Source organism: Dermacentor variabilis, chromosome 3, assembly GCF_050947875.1.
Source record: "Dermacentor variabilis isolate Ectoservices chromosome 3, ASM5094787v1, whole genome shotgun sequence".
NCBI lineage: Eukaryota > Metazoa > Arthropoda > Arachnida > Ixodida > Ixodidae > Dermacentor > Dermacentor variabilis.
Genome location: NC_134570.1, coordinates 126,142,665 through 126,155,166, shown reverse-complemented (window position 1 = coordinate 126,155,166; position 12,502 = coordinate 126,142,665). Strand labels below are relative to the sequence as shown.

General features: G+C 46.9%; 1 long non-coding RNA gene across 1 annotated transcript in view; it reads right to left on the bottom strand.

Moving 5' to 3' along the window:
* Positions 1–10,363, bottom strand: part of LOC142574162 (uncharacterized) — a 38,466-nt gene extending 28,103 nt beyond the window's left edge. The window contains exon 1 of the long non-coding RNA XR_012826443.1: positions 10,265–10,363. This is a non-coding gene — a long non-coding RNA (uncharacterized LOC142574162). The remainder of the gene's footprint in view (positions 1–10,264) is intronic.
* Positions 10,364–12,502: the final 2,139 nt, after the last annotated feature.

Here is a 12,502-nt window from a genome sequence, read left to right as displayed (position 1 = left end):
TGCTACCTAGCAGTCGAAGATAAGGGCAACGCTGTATGGGCATGATTTCAATAACGTTTATTTAAGGCACAATAAAACAATGCCCCATTTGTCAAGCTGTGTGTGCGAGGGGCCATCAAGTTTTTAAAATGGCTTTGTTGTAGCGCGGCATGTACAGACTCCTTGATACAAAATAGAACAATGTCATTATCGGCGTAATTGTTGTAGAAAAGTTGGTACATCCTGGGAAAGTTGTAACGTGACATCAGTCGCAATCAAACTTCGTTACAAGCGCTGGCGGCGCGTGCCATAATGTTTTGATGTTTTTTGTCCTCCCTTCCCCCTTTCCGTCTTCGAATATGTACGCTCCCAGACGGGACCAATCAGCACTCATACTCCATCTTTCCAACTGCGTGCTGTTATAGCTACGCCACCATGTGCGTCGTAACAATGTAACAGTGACGATGAGGCCAGACAGAACCAGCGAAGTGAAGAGTAAAATAACCCACGCAGCTAAGCAGGAAGCAGCCGCCGCGAGAATGCCAACCATGGCTAATCAAGTACCGGAGTACGATTACCAGTGTGGCCACTAGTAGGCCTACATCGCGAAGGCGGAAGCTTATTCCAAGGCAATTGGCATCCGCGACTCTTGAAAGATGATGGTGTCGCTATTAGCTGCATTAAGCATGCACACCATACTAGTTTCCTCCTGACCGGTTACACCGAGGAAGCGCAACTCGCTGATGTACGAAGAAGCAGTCAAAGTTTTCGATGGGTACTTCGATCCCAACTGTCATGAGATACCGGAGAGCTTTCGGTTCTTCAATCGCTGCCAGTTGGAACGTGAGTCCATTCAACAGTTCATCATTGAAATTCACCGGATTAGGGATCGATGTAATTTCTGTGTGCTGACAGAGTGCATGCTTCGCGACCGGGTTTTCTGTGGAGCCAGGTCAAGCGCTAAGCAGAAGCAGCTATTAGCGAAAACGGACATGGCGTTGAGTGAGGTCGAAGCAATTGGCATATCGTAAGAAGGAGCTAAAGAAGCGACAAAGTAGATGTCTGCCTACTTGTATCCGTGCTCGAGGTCAATGCACTACAAGCGTATGCTGATGAACATATGTGAGAATGTGTGAGTTGTGGAAGTGAGAAAGAACAAGAACGCTTGTGGCTGTTCGAAAGCAAGGCGTTACCGCTGCGGTAGCTACAGCCATCTGACGAGGATATATCAAAGCGACGTGTGGAAAGGACTCCAAAAAGCACGTTTACAATGCAGACAAGGAAACGTTTTGCAGTAAGAGCGGATGGCAGTGAGTAAAATGAAGACGATCCTGACATTTGGGCATTCAACGCCTCATTGAAAGCTAAGCAATGGTGTGGTATTGATGTACCTATGATGGTGGATACCGTGAACCCGTCTGTGTTGTGTCGAAAGAGCTTTTTGGGAAAGGGAAACGTCAACAGTGGCCGACAATAAAACCCGCATGCATGAAACTGACTTGTTATCGTGGAGACATTGCAGTATTAGGAAAATTGAGTATATTGGTGGCCTACAACTGCAAGGAGTTATTTGATCCTCCTTAATATTCCACGTCCGGGCCTCTGCTGACGAGAGCTGATGGCCATGTTGATTTAGCGGGATCCTCAGCGTTCAACGTATTAGTGGAACAAGGTGCCGCTCCTGCAAGGTGCTGGTTTCCAAGATATCTTCAACACAGAGCTAGGTCTAATCGACGGACAACCCTGACGATCTGAAGCGCAAGACTGTAGCCATGCCGAAATTTTGTAAGCTTGCTACCTTCTAGTTGCATTACACGACAAAGTTTCAAAAGAGATTGAGAGGCTCGTAACGGTCACCTATAGAGTACGCCGAGTGGGCTACCCCTATCGCACCTGTAGTGAAGAAAAAAGGCGCCAGCAGGAATCTGCGTCAATTTCAAGGTAATCTTTATTGTCGTCTGTGAATTGGAGCAGTACCCGTTGCCAGATATTGATGGCAGTTTCGCATGCCTAAACGCTGAAGACTGCTTTAGCACGCTGCATTTATGAGGCGCCTATAACCAGATTCCCCTCGATGAGTATTCAAGTAATTTGTGCGTAATAACTACACATCGTGGTTTGTTTTTTTACAACTGACTGCCGCTTCGCATAGGTTCCGCGCCTCCTTTCTTCCTGCAGAAACATAAACAGTTCTACAAGGTCTGAGAGGTGTTCAAGCTTACCTCTACGACGTCTTGGCATGAAAAAGCATGGTACTACCGAGAAGTTGTGACAAGTATTGCAGCATTTTCGCGAGCGTGAAGCGAAGCTCCCACTTGAGAAGTGTAGCTTTCGTCGAGAGGCAGTCAACTATCTGGGCCATAAAATTTATTGTCAGGTTTTGTATCCAATCGAAGAGCATACTAAAACAATCACACAAGCCTCCGACCCACAAAATGGTTAGAAGTTCCGATTGTTTCTTTGTCTTCCTTACTTACACCACTGCACAAATCATTACAGAACATCACACCTTGGTTTTGGAGACAAACGAAAGAAACACATTTTCGTGAAGCAAAACAATGCCTTCCTGGAGCGGCTGTACTGGCTCACTATGATCCCGGGAGACCACTCAAGCTACAGTGTAACCATTCACATGACGGAATAGGTGCCTTGCTTTTTCATACATTCGGAAAGATCAACAAACCTGTCAGTGTCGTTTCTAGAACGTTAACAAGGGCTGAGAAGAATTATTTCCAGCCTGAGAGAGACGCCCAATCACGTGTTTTTGGAGTGTCGAAACCAGTGGCCGAGAATTCGTCTTGGTCATCGACCACCAGCCACTCTTGGCCCTGCCCTGAAGGTGGGTCGACCAACTCCTGGCATCGGCCAGACTACAGCGCTGGATGCTGTACCTATGTGTGTGGCGATTTCAGCTTCAATCGACTCCTGGTAAACAGCTTTTCAACCCTCATGCCCATAATATACTTTCAAAACAAACGTTCTGAGCCGAAGCCACCCGAAAAGAACCAACCAGAGTATCTGCAAGAGTTGGCTGGATTGTGTGAGGGAACTGGGTCAGTTGAGCTAAGACAGTTGCATCAGTTGAAGTCATAGTGCTGTCAAAACTGTCAAAACTGTTGTCATTGCAGTTGACTGCAACGACCATTCGCTAGGTCAAGTTATACAATTCACGAAGTACGGTTGGCCGTCCTGAGCAAAAGACCTGAACATGAGTATGGCGCCATTTTTTACAAGAAATCAGACCTGTCTTTGGTTGACGGTATGTTGTGCTCGGCCGTCGAGAAGTCGCTCCGACGGAGGCGCAACGTCGCGTCAAAAACCTTTTCTATAGGAGTCACCAAGCTTCGTCTTCTATGAATGCGGTCACTACATCGCTATTCGGTTGGTTTAGATCGCGACAAAGAGAGCGTGAGAGCATCGTGTCACAATTGTGTTCAAAAGCTGCGCATTCCAGCTACTGCAACGCGAAAAAAACTGACCCGCTACGTCGAAAACATGGACAAGGATCTATATCGATTTTCCTGGGCCTACTGCAGCGAACATGATAATCGCGGTTGTAGATGCACACAGTAAGCAAATTGAAGCTGTGCCACTCAGACAAGGCAACGCTTCGTTCACAATCAACAGACTGTTGTGTAGATTTGGCGTGCTGTGAGCCATCGTCTCAGGGAACCGAGCGTAGTTCACTGATGATGAGTTCCCTACTTTAATCTAGGGGAACAACATAACGCATCTGTATACAGCTGCATATCACGCCCAGTGAAATTGTTGCGGGAACGGCAGGGTTGATCAGTTCCCGCCAGTAAGCCCCAGTCCTGGCCGGCCGCGTGCGAAGAGTGCCCAGCCGACCTTCGAACCACCGCTCGCGTTCACGAGTCATTTATCCTTCACTTCTGCTAGCTCCGGTGTCGGAGTTTCCATACCGCCGCTCCCTCGGCGAAAGCTTTGATGTCGCTGGCCAACGGCGGCTTGCAGCAAGGGCAATGCACCTCCGGCGGCAGGCGAACCTAGCAGACAGCTGCAGCGAGTGAGGATTGGGGGAGCAGGCAACGTCCGAGTCACCAAGTTTTTCCGAGAAACCGAAGGTCCCAAACCTGGCTGGCTTCCAGGACGTTTGCTTCGCGAAGATGCGGCAGACCACGCAGTGGAGCCTCCAAGTTGTTGAGGTCTTGCAGGAACCAGAAGGCCCTAAATAATTCCCGGACCACACCTGGTCCGGTATTCTTACCCGACTTCGTTCTGGGGAGTGCATGCAGCAGCCTTTAGGTGCAGCCGTATGCTTATACTGTCATGCCACTGGACAGAGACTGGCGCCAGCCACCACAGGTACACGGGTAACAGGATGGGAAGATCGCAGGCTATCATGATCGTAGCTCGAAGGGTGATGCTTGCACTAGAGTCCTTCCACTACAACTGGCCTCGAACACCAGTGATTTCACTGGAACACCGGGCACCACTCACCAGCTTTTCTCGAGCCTACTGCGTCGAAGTCCTCCCACTACATCGCAGAGGGATGCAGCTACTCACGGAGGTGATGTCGACGCCATCGCGTTTATGTCACAGGTGACCGATCACACCACCGGTGACATGACGTCCTTCTCCAACGGTGGTGCCGGGAGCTTGAGCAGCGCATAGGAAACCGCTCCGCCAACGTGCTCGGTGCCAGAGCAGATGATGGTGACAGATGAGGAGCTGGGCGCAAACGCTCCTAAGCCAGCACCAGAGATGGTCACGCATCAAGCCAGGCAGGTGTCGCTACTGGCCGTGGAACGGGCACCGCCTGTCTTCCCCACGATCACAGTCTGTCCCGGAACGCAGCCGGGGCCCCGCGTTACGGGTGGCAATGTGGGAAGGGCGCGGTCCCTCAGTGCACGTCAGTAGTCCCCAGTGCTGATAGGGCACGTCCCAAGAGCGCCTGCTCGAGCCTTGAACCACCACTCGCGCACACGAGTCGCTTCGTCCACCACTTCTTCGACTGCTGGCTCCAATGCCGGAGTTCCCATAAGACCAAGCAGAAAGTGCAGTCAGGACAATGAAGTACGGCGTCAGGAAGATTGGTGAGCGGCGGTTGGAATGAAAGCTGAACAGGCTCCTTTTCAATTCCAGAAAGACGCCTAACAACTCTGAAAAACCGCTAGAGTAGCTCTCCGGATATGACATTCGATACCGTTTGGACACATGTTTCCGTCCTGTACATGCAGGGCCGGCCAACGTAGCAGACGAGTAGTCATTGCCATTTAATGAAGCTGGCGTAAACGCCCGCGACATTGAAACCGATGAGAAATGTACGCGAGGTATATCGGCATCCATAACTGTTTCTCGGATGGTTAGCATACTAACACTGGCCAGATTAGTAAGACTACATATTGACGAGGTCTGGAAGCGGGAAGATTTGACAACAGCGCTTGGTACAGATAAAGAAGTAGCAAACCGAACATTAAGAAGTAGTACTCCTAGCGACTACCCACAGTCGCCACGACTGTCAACTGAACAAAAGAGCATCATAGAACCTGAGCATGAAATTCAGCTGGAACTCGGAGGAAGCAACGAGGCCAGCTCTGAACCCGACAGATGATTCCAAGCCTTACGGTGCTCTACACGTCAAAGACAGCCAGTACAGCGACTTCAGTATTAAGGAAAGAGAGGTACGTTGTAAAATGACGCCAGTCGCAATCAAACGACCTCGCCAGCGCTGGCGGCACACACGTTTATCGTTTGACACATCTTCCCCTTTTCTCCATTCCCCTTCTCCCTTGCCATTTTCGTATATATACGCTGCCAGACAGAATTTACGATGCGACGTGCATCGTAACTCTGTAAGAAATATTTAGAACCGGCTGCTGTCTTAATGAATGTTTGAGATAACACCCACCATCCCTGAAAGCTCCTAATAATGGTGCGCACCTGGCAGCACACTGCAGCGATTATAGCCGTGCAGCACCTTTTGAGGACGTTGATGTGGGAAATAGAACAAAAAAAAACAAGCTGGAAATGGATATCATGAAGGTTGGTCAGATTTGCGCGTATGCAGTTTTCAGTATCAGTCTAGCATCTGTGCCTTTGATAGCCAAGAAATTACTATTGCTCAATAGAGGCTGACGTTTCTCTGCATTCTCTCCTCTTCCCTCCGTTCCTTCCTGTTCTTTTTTTTTTGCTAATGCCAACTTTGTTTCCAGCGGTGCAATCTAGCTACAAGAGAAAAAAAAAACCTCATGATAAAATATGATGCTAACTAGCGTCAAGGTCGGGTTCCAGCAATTGTTTGCACTAGAGCGCTCACAGAAGTTAATCAAATAATCAAATTTTCCATCATTCCTTTGTGTATTGGCACTGCCATCTGAGTGGGAGAACCAAAATTTTTCGTGGGACATCTTAATTAACTTCTTAACAATTTACTCCTCCACAGTTTCGAGGAAAAAGCACGCTACTCCACGTGACTTCGAATTATGCGCGGCCAAAGGGCGGATGACAAAACAGAATATACACACATTGCTTCCAGGGAATTAGTTCCACAACTCCACTAAATTTCTATTCGACTTCAAAGCGTGAAACATGTGTTTCAATATAACAAGCTAAACAATCAGGTATCGCTTCCCAATAATCGACGCGTAGTTACTGCGCACTGAGAAGGTAACGGCATTTGCTCACCATCCCTGCGTTACGCTTACGAGAAAGGGATGTGCTGCCATTTCTTGGTTTTACTAATTACCCTATGCGATCATACCGCTTTTTCAGCTCACCGTTTTGATGGCGCAAACATTTTAGGAGTTAACTAGGTATACTTACGAACGTTTCTTCTCCTTACGGGCAGCATTTCACTCATCTTACTTATCCTTACCTAACCTGTCGAAATTGTGTAGAGGGCGCGGAACGTCTGGGAATTTACTGAGTCGCTTTCATAGATGAATGGAAAAGACTATAAATTACTAAACCATTGAAATCACTTTACGTTAAAGCTGTAACACATGGAACTCTCGCTCTGCGACTGCTCTTTTGTCCGAACACGCACCCGTACCTCAACACACTGATCCCCCGCTGGTAACTCTAACGCCTGGCAGCAGTCTGTCAGGCGTTAGAACTCTGTCGTAGTCTGTCCTGCTCTCGTGTTTCCTTCGGCTTGAACGGTACGCCAGCACTGTAGACCATAAATGTGTCCGATGAAGGGTGTAGTGAAAGCAGGATAAAGGTTGAAGAAAGCACGAGCATATTTTCTTCGACGTAAGAAACTTTAGCCCGGATTAGCTTATTTTGCTTCTACAGGGCCATACATTTTCCTGGCCGGTGTTAAGAAACGGACAACGGGTCACAGGCCGGCGATGGTCGCACAAATGAAACACATGCAAAGAAACGCGCGCGCGGACGAAAGGAAGATTCGCTGTACGAACAACCACAAAAAATAAATGATGCTCGCTTTCAGAGGAAACAACCGAATTATAAGGGTTAACGAAGTATTTCTATCGATCGCCTAAAACAAGGTGCTAGCAGTCTGCGAGAAGTGGCATGGCCACGTTCACAAGCTTAAGCGTTGCTGCCGTAACGGCCGTGGTAAACACCCCAAACACATCGTGTTTCCCCAGTCGTGCGTACGACGCCAGCATTCGTTATTCGGAATAATTTGTGAGTGGGATAATCAGAGGTAGCTATTTCGAAGAATCGGGAAAGAGTTCAGCATCTGCCGGGTGTTCACAATTAACCTTCAAGGTTTGCTTAATTAGGCACTGGGAGCCACGCCAAGATAACCGGTGCAAAGAAGTAATATGTGGTCAGGGGGAGACAAAGTGAGATGATAAGTATTGCTGTGAGCACTGCAATCAACTAAATTAAAGATTACCTTGCAATTGACTGCAGCAAGTGTTTTTGTTTGTTTTCAAAACTTAGATCAAATCATATTTCTACACTGCTTCACCTGAGAGAATACTTCTTGCATGTCTGTGTTCCAAATTTAATTGTCGTTTTCATGATTACGCATGCAAAAGAGTGAGGATCGCCCAAAAGCTCATCCTTGATGTGACGCGGCTGTTGCGTACCGCGTTTAGTCTAACAAGAAGGCGGAGGCATACGCAATGATGATAACTGTTCGCCTTCCCGTCTTGGCTGGCGAAATTATGATATCACAGCGCGGTGTGCCGTGCAGTTGTTGCTCTTGATTTCAATAAGACTTACAGTACTTGTAAATAAGCAGTCACTTCATTTGCGTAGCCCTGGCAAGGAGAGCGATTTGCGCATCGGCTAGTCACCATTACGCACGCCTACTGCCCTCTGGCTTCTCCGCCCACGCTTTTATCTCGGCCAGGCAGCTGCCACCATCGCTACAGGCTGTGCGGTCGCATCTTACGGTTCCGGGTCCTTCGATATTTTATTTCACCAGCCGAGAGGGGAAGGGCAAAAGCTATCATGTTTGCCAATGCCTCCGTTTCGTTCTCAAATTAAACGTCACAAGCAACAGCAATGTCACATCAGGAAGGAGCTTCGCGCCGATCATAACTCTCTTGCATGTGTAATCATGTAACTTAAAATTAAAATTTGGAGTCGGATATCTCGGAGGAGAGACACGCTAGAATAATTCTTACAAGTGATACTCTGTAAAAACATGACTGCCTCTAATATTTCATTACTAACACACCCACCTACGACAGTCAATAAAAAATTCATTATTAAATTTGTTAATCTGGGGCAATATTCTGTAACGGTTCGCTTTGGAACCGGTTCGGTCTGGCTGTTACATCTGGATTACATCACTCGGAGAAAGAGTGGCACGGGGCGGCGTGAGGGGAACCAATCAACGAGCGGCGGTCTGCCGGAAGATCACGTGATCATTTTTGTTTGTACTTGGGGGACGGTATATCAATTGAAGGATGTTGCTGGTTTGATAAAAAAACATTGGTTTGTATAGAACACTTGCAAATATAATTTTCAGTTACAAATGTGAGTTTGCCGCGCAGACGGCTAGTGGGAGTTGTAATTTTATTTGTGTTGTTTTCTTATTTAGTCGCTAGGTGGTGTTCCATACATTACGCAAACAACTTGCCTCGCTTTGTTTACGTTTTGGACTTGTTGGCGCGCCGAAACTGAAACGATGTCCTCGCACAAGGACAGGCGGCTGGGCCCTCATGTTTCAGCGAGGCAGCGTGAAATACTCGCTTCATTTGTCGAGGAGCACCCCTACCTAGGAAAGGCGTCGTGTGTGTTGGGCCGACACAGCTGACGGCGGCTTTCTGTTGCGCCGTGGATGGGAATCTAACCCATCCTTTTTCTTTGCCTACAACCGTAATGGCCTTGGTGACGGCTGTAATGATCCGGTTGACCGAAGGCTGCGACAGTGCAATCGCTTCTTCATTCCCGACGCACTGTTGAAAGCTCCCGGTGGCAAAAAACCGCAGCGCGCACGGCACTTTCATCGTAGTGTCGACACCACGAAATCTTTGAGGTCCGAGATGTTCTTCCAGCTCATCGCAAAGACGTCACACTATGTCTTTGGAGAGCCTAAAATGCCTTCGAAACTCTTCTTCGGCCATGCCGAACGCGTTGCGTCGTTGCCTCTCGTCGCGTCGTTGTCTTTCGGCGCTCGCCAGAAGCACAACCTAGCACAACCAAAGGAGCCGCCATTGCCGTATCTGTGTCGTCTCATCTAGGTGCCGGCTCGTAAGCTGGCGCGAGACTAGCCGGCAGCCACGGTCGCCCTAGCAACCCTCGAGCAAACGACTTCTCCGCGTTTCCTCTCGTAGCAAGGAACCGGTTCCGTTCCAGATAATTGACAACCTGTGTGACGTCAAGAAAATTCGTCGTCCCGCCCACCAGGGATGACGACAACGAAGCGCCGACCAATGGCAACAGCCAGACCGAACTGGTTCTAAAGCCTGGGTGCTGACCGCAATAATCAAACTCACATTGTTCCTCCCTGGCCACATAACATATTTGCACATGTAGTCTTCGCGTGCCTCCCGGTGCCTAATTTTGAGAAAGCTAGCTTAATTTTGAACGCCCAGTATTTAGCCCTGTATGTTCGAAGTGTATGCTGCAGGGCCGGGCACAATTATGTTATGGTTCAGGTTAAGCTTTGGTTGGAGCACCTTCGAGTTATATTGGTTCGATTTTGAATTAGATTACAGCCAACATTACTTTTTGTATCACCAATATTATCGTTAACCGCACTAAGGCTCGGGTTCGGTTTTACAACCGGCTGTAAATATTAGTCAATTCATTTATTGTAAGCCCCACTTCGCCGTGCACAGCATTTTGCAAGGGAATCTCCTGCGAGTTCAGCATCTAGAAGTGCGGCACTTACACCTCTCCTTGCACTGTACGCTCTCCTGCATTGCAGTATAGCTTCTGACACGGACTACTCGACGATAAATACTCGGGAAACGAATTTCCTTTATACACACAGTTGCCTGCAATAAAAGACAAAACATTTCACTGCAACAAAGAATATAGAAAGTATCAGATATGCTCGAGTGATTAACACAGAAGAGTTTTTTTTCTGCTATAGGTTAGCTGAAACTGACGAGTCGTTAGGCATCTTGTCACAACACCACATATTTCATGGCTAGAGGTGATATCTGCAGGGGCCACCTTGCAGCCTAATCGTTCAAGAATTCCTACAGATTTCTTAAATGCAGTCCAACTATGTTTTCTTTATTCACAAGCTGCCTCTGAATAGACAGCCTTAGGTCAGTTGGGAAAGTGTCTTAAGCTCTAATCACACTCGTAATAACTGTCATCAATGCACCATAATCGTCGTGATCTCTCTATAAAACACATCGACAGCGTGCTTTTTGCATCAGTAGCGCTCAATATAGTTGAGATATTAGGGGTGTGGCCTGGTTGCATTGCTACTCCGCTCACAGAACTATGTGCCTGCAATACCGTTTGTTCCTTACTGACCGCAAAACAGTATGCGTAAGCTGTAAATTCCCTTAAAGAACGAGGTTTCAGTTTGCACTATTTTGACACTAAAAGAGCACGAAGGACGATTCTGTAGGCCGTTTCTTCAACCTTCATCCGGTCGCTACGCGCTGTACGCTGGATATATTTAGGCTGAAAAGAAAATGAAGTAGCGAATAGCGTTATATAGGCTCGTACTATGTAAATATAGGAAACACTGCACATTGACAAACTGTGCCATTTAACCAGTCCCAACTACCAACCCTTCGGAATTTTATTTCACAGATACACCTGTGCTGACACGCTGAGCCTCAGATTAAATTTAAAGTGATAGTTTTTTCAACACGGCCCATTCAAAACTGAACAGTCACTCGATTTCTATACGAATGTGCCTGGAAATTTCCTACAGTGGAAAACTCAATTTTAAGAGTGCACCTGCGTATGTGTCATTCTTCGTCTTACGCGCCGTCTTTCTTGCAGTGTCTTAGAATCTCAAACTACTTATTTGGTTTGCTTCGAACTTACCGTCTTTCACGGAAACCGTGTGCCATAGAACCATACTTCTTCTTTGACCTGAGTGATACCAAAAGTCAATGAAAATAAGTGAACTCAACAATACCCCAAGCAATAAATTGCAGCAGCAGACGTGGCGTTCCCAATAAACATTTTGCTCTTGCACCGGCTTTCGGCGTGAGCAGTCTGCATGTTTCATAGCGCAAAGCTTTACGAGCTAAGGCTTTAAATCTTTCTATTTTCTTTATTCTCATACCTGGTCATTTAACATATATCATCACCTCTTTCATAACTCAGTGGTGCCGCTTTTTAAATGATAAATCACATATAATATATTGCTGCCTCTGGCGGGTAAAAAACGATGCAAACAACATACGCAGCATCAATCGTCCTTAAGGTGAAGGTGAAGTTGGCACGTCGTTTCGTTAAAGCTCGTGGTGGTATTAACGTGTAAATATTCTGTGGCGAATACTCCAGCTCCATGAGGCGAAAATAAGGCTAAAGATATAATGCCTTGTACCTACACAAATGTGCGTAATTTTCAAAGTTCAGACGTATATAGTTATAATTGTGTAAATATAGTGATTGGTAGGTTTGTAAGCGTTAAGGAACAACGTAATAAAAATTATTCATGCAGAAATTGCTCTGGGAGTTGTCTAAGTATGCGTAAGCGTAGTGCCACTTGCTCATTTTCACGCAGCTCGCTTTGATTACCGATGTTATAAAACTTGATTTGAGCAGCATAATCTTTCATGAACCGTCATCGTTCGTTATCTACCTTATCAAACATGATCGGACCTCCATCAACTCTTATCGGTCCTTATCTACCTGGATGCCCAGCAAAACTGTTACGAAACTACGACTACTATTCCTGAGGGGTATATGTAGTGGTTTAGTGAGGGTTCAGATGCTTGTCGTGATCTTGTTCCTTATTAAAATATATGCTCTCCTGTGTGCAGTGTGGGTGACTTCAACGAATGTGTTTAGAAGTTCATTTCAACAAAAGACAATATGAACACTGAGTCACAATGACGGCACGATTCAGCCAGGACGATAAGTATACAAAATACGAAGCATTACATACATGGCACGTTTTCAAAGAAGTGTTTGAGTCCACACTTATTAA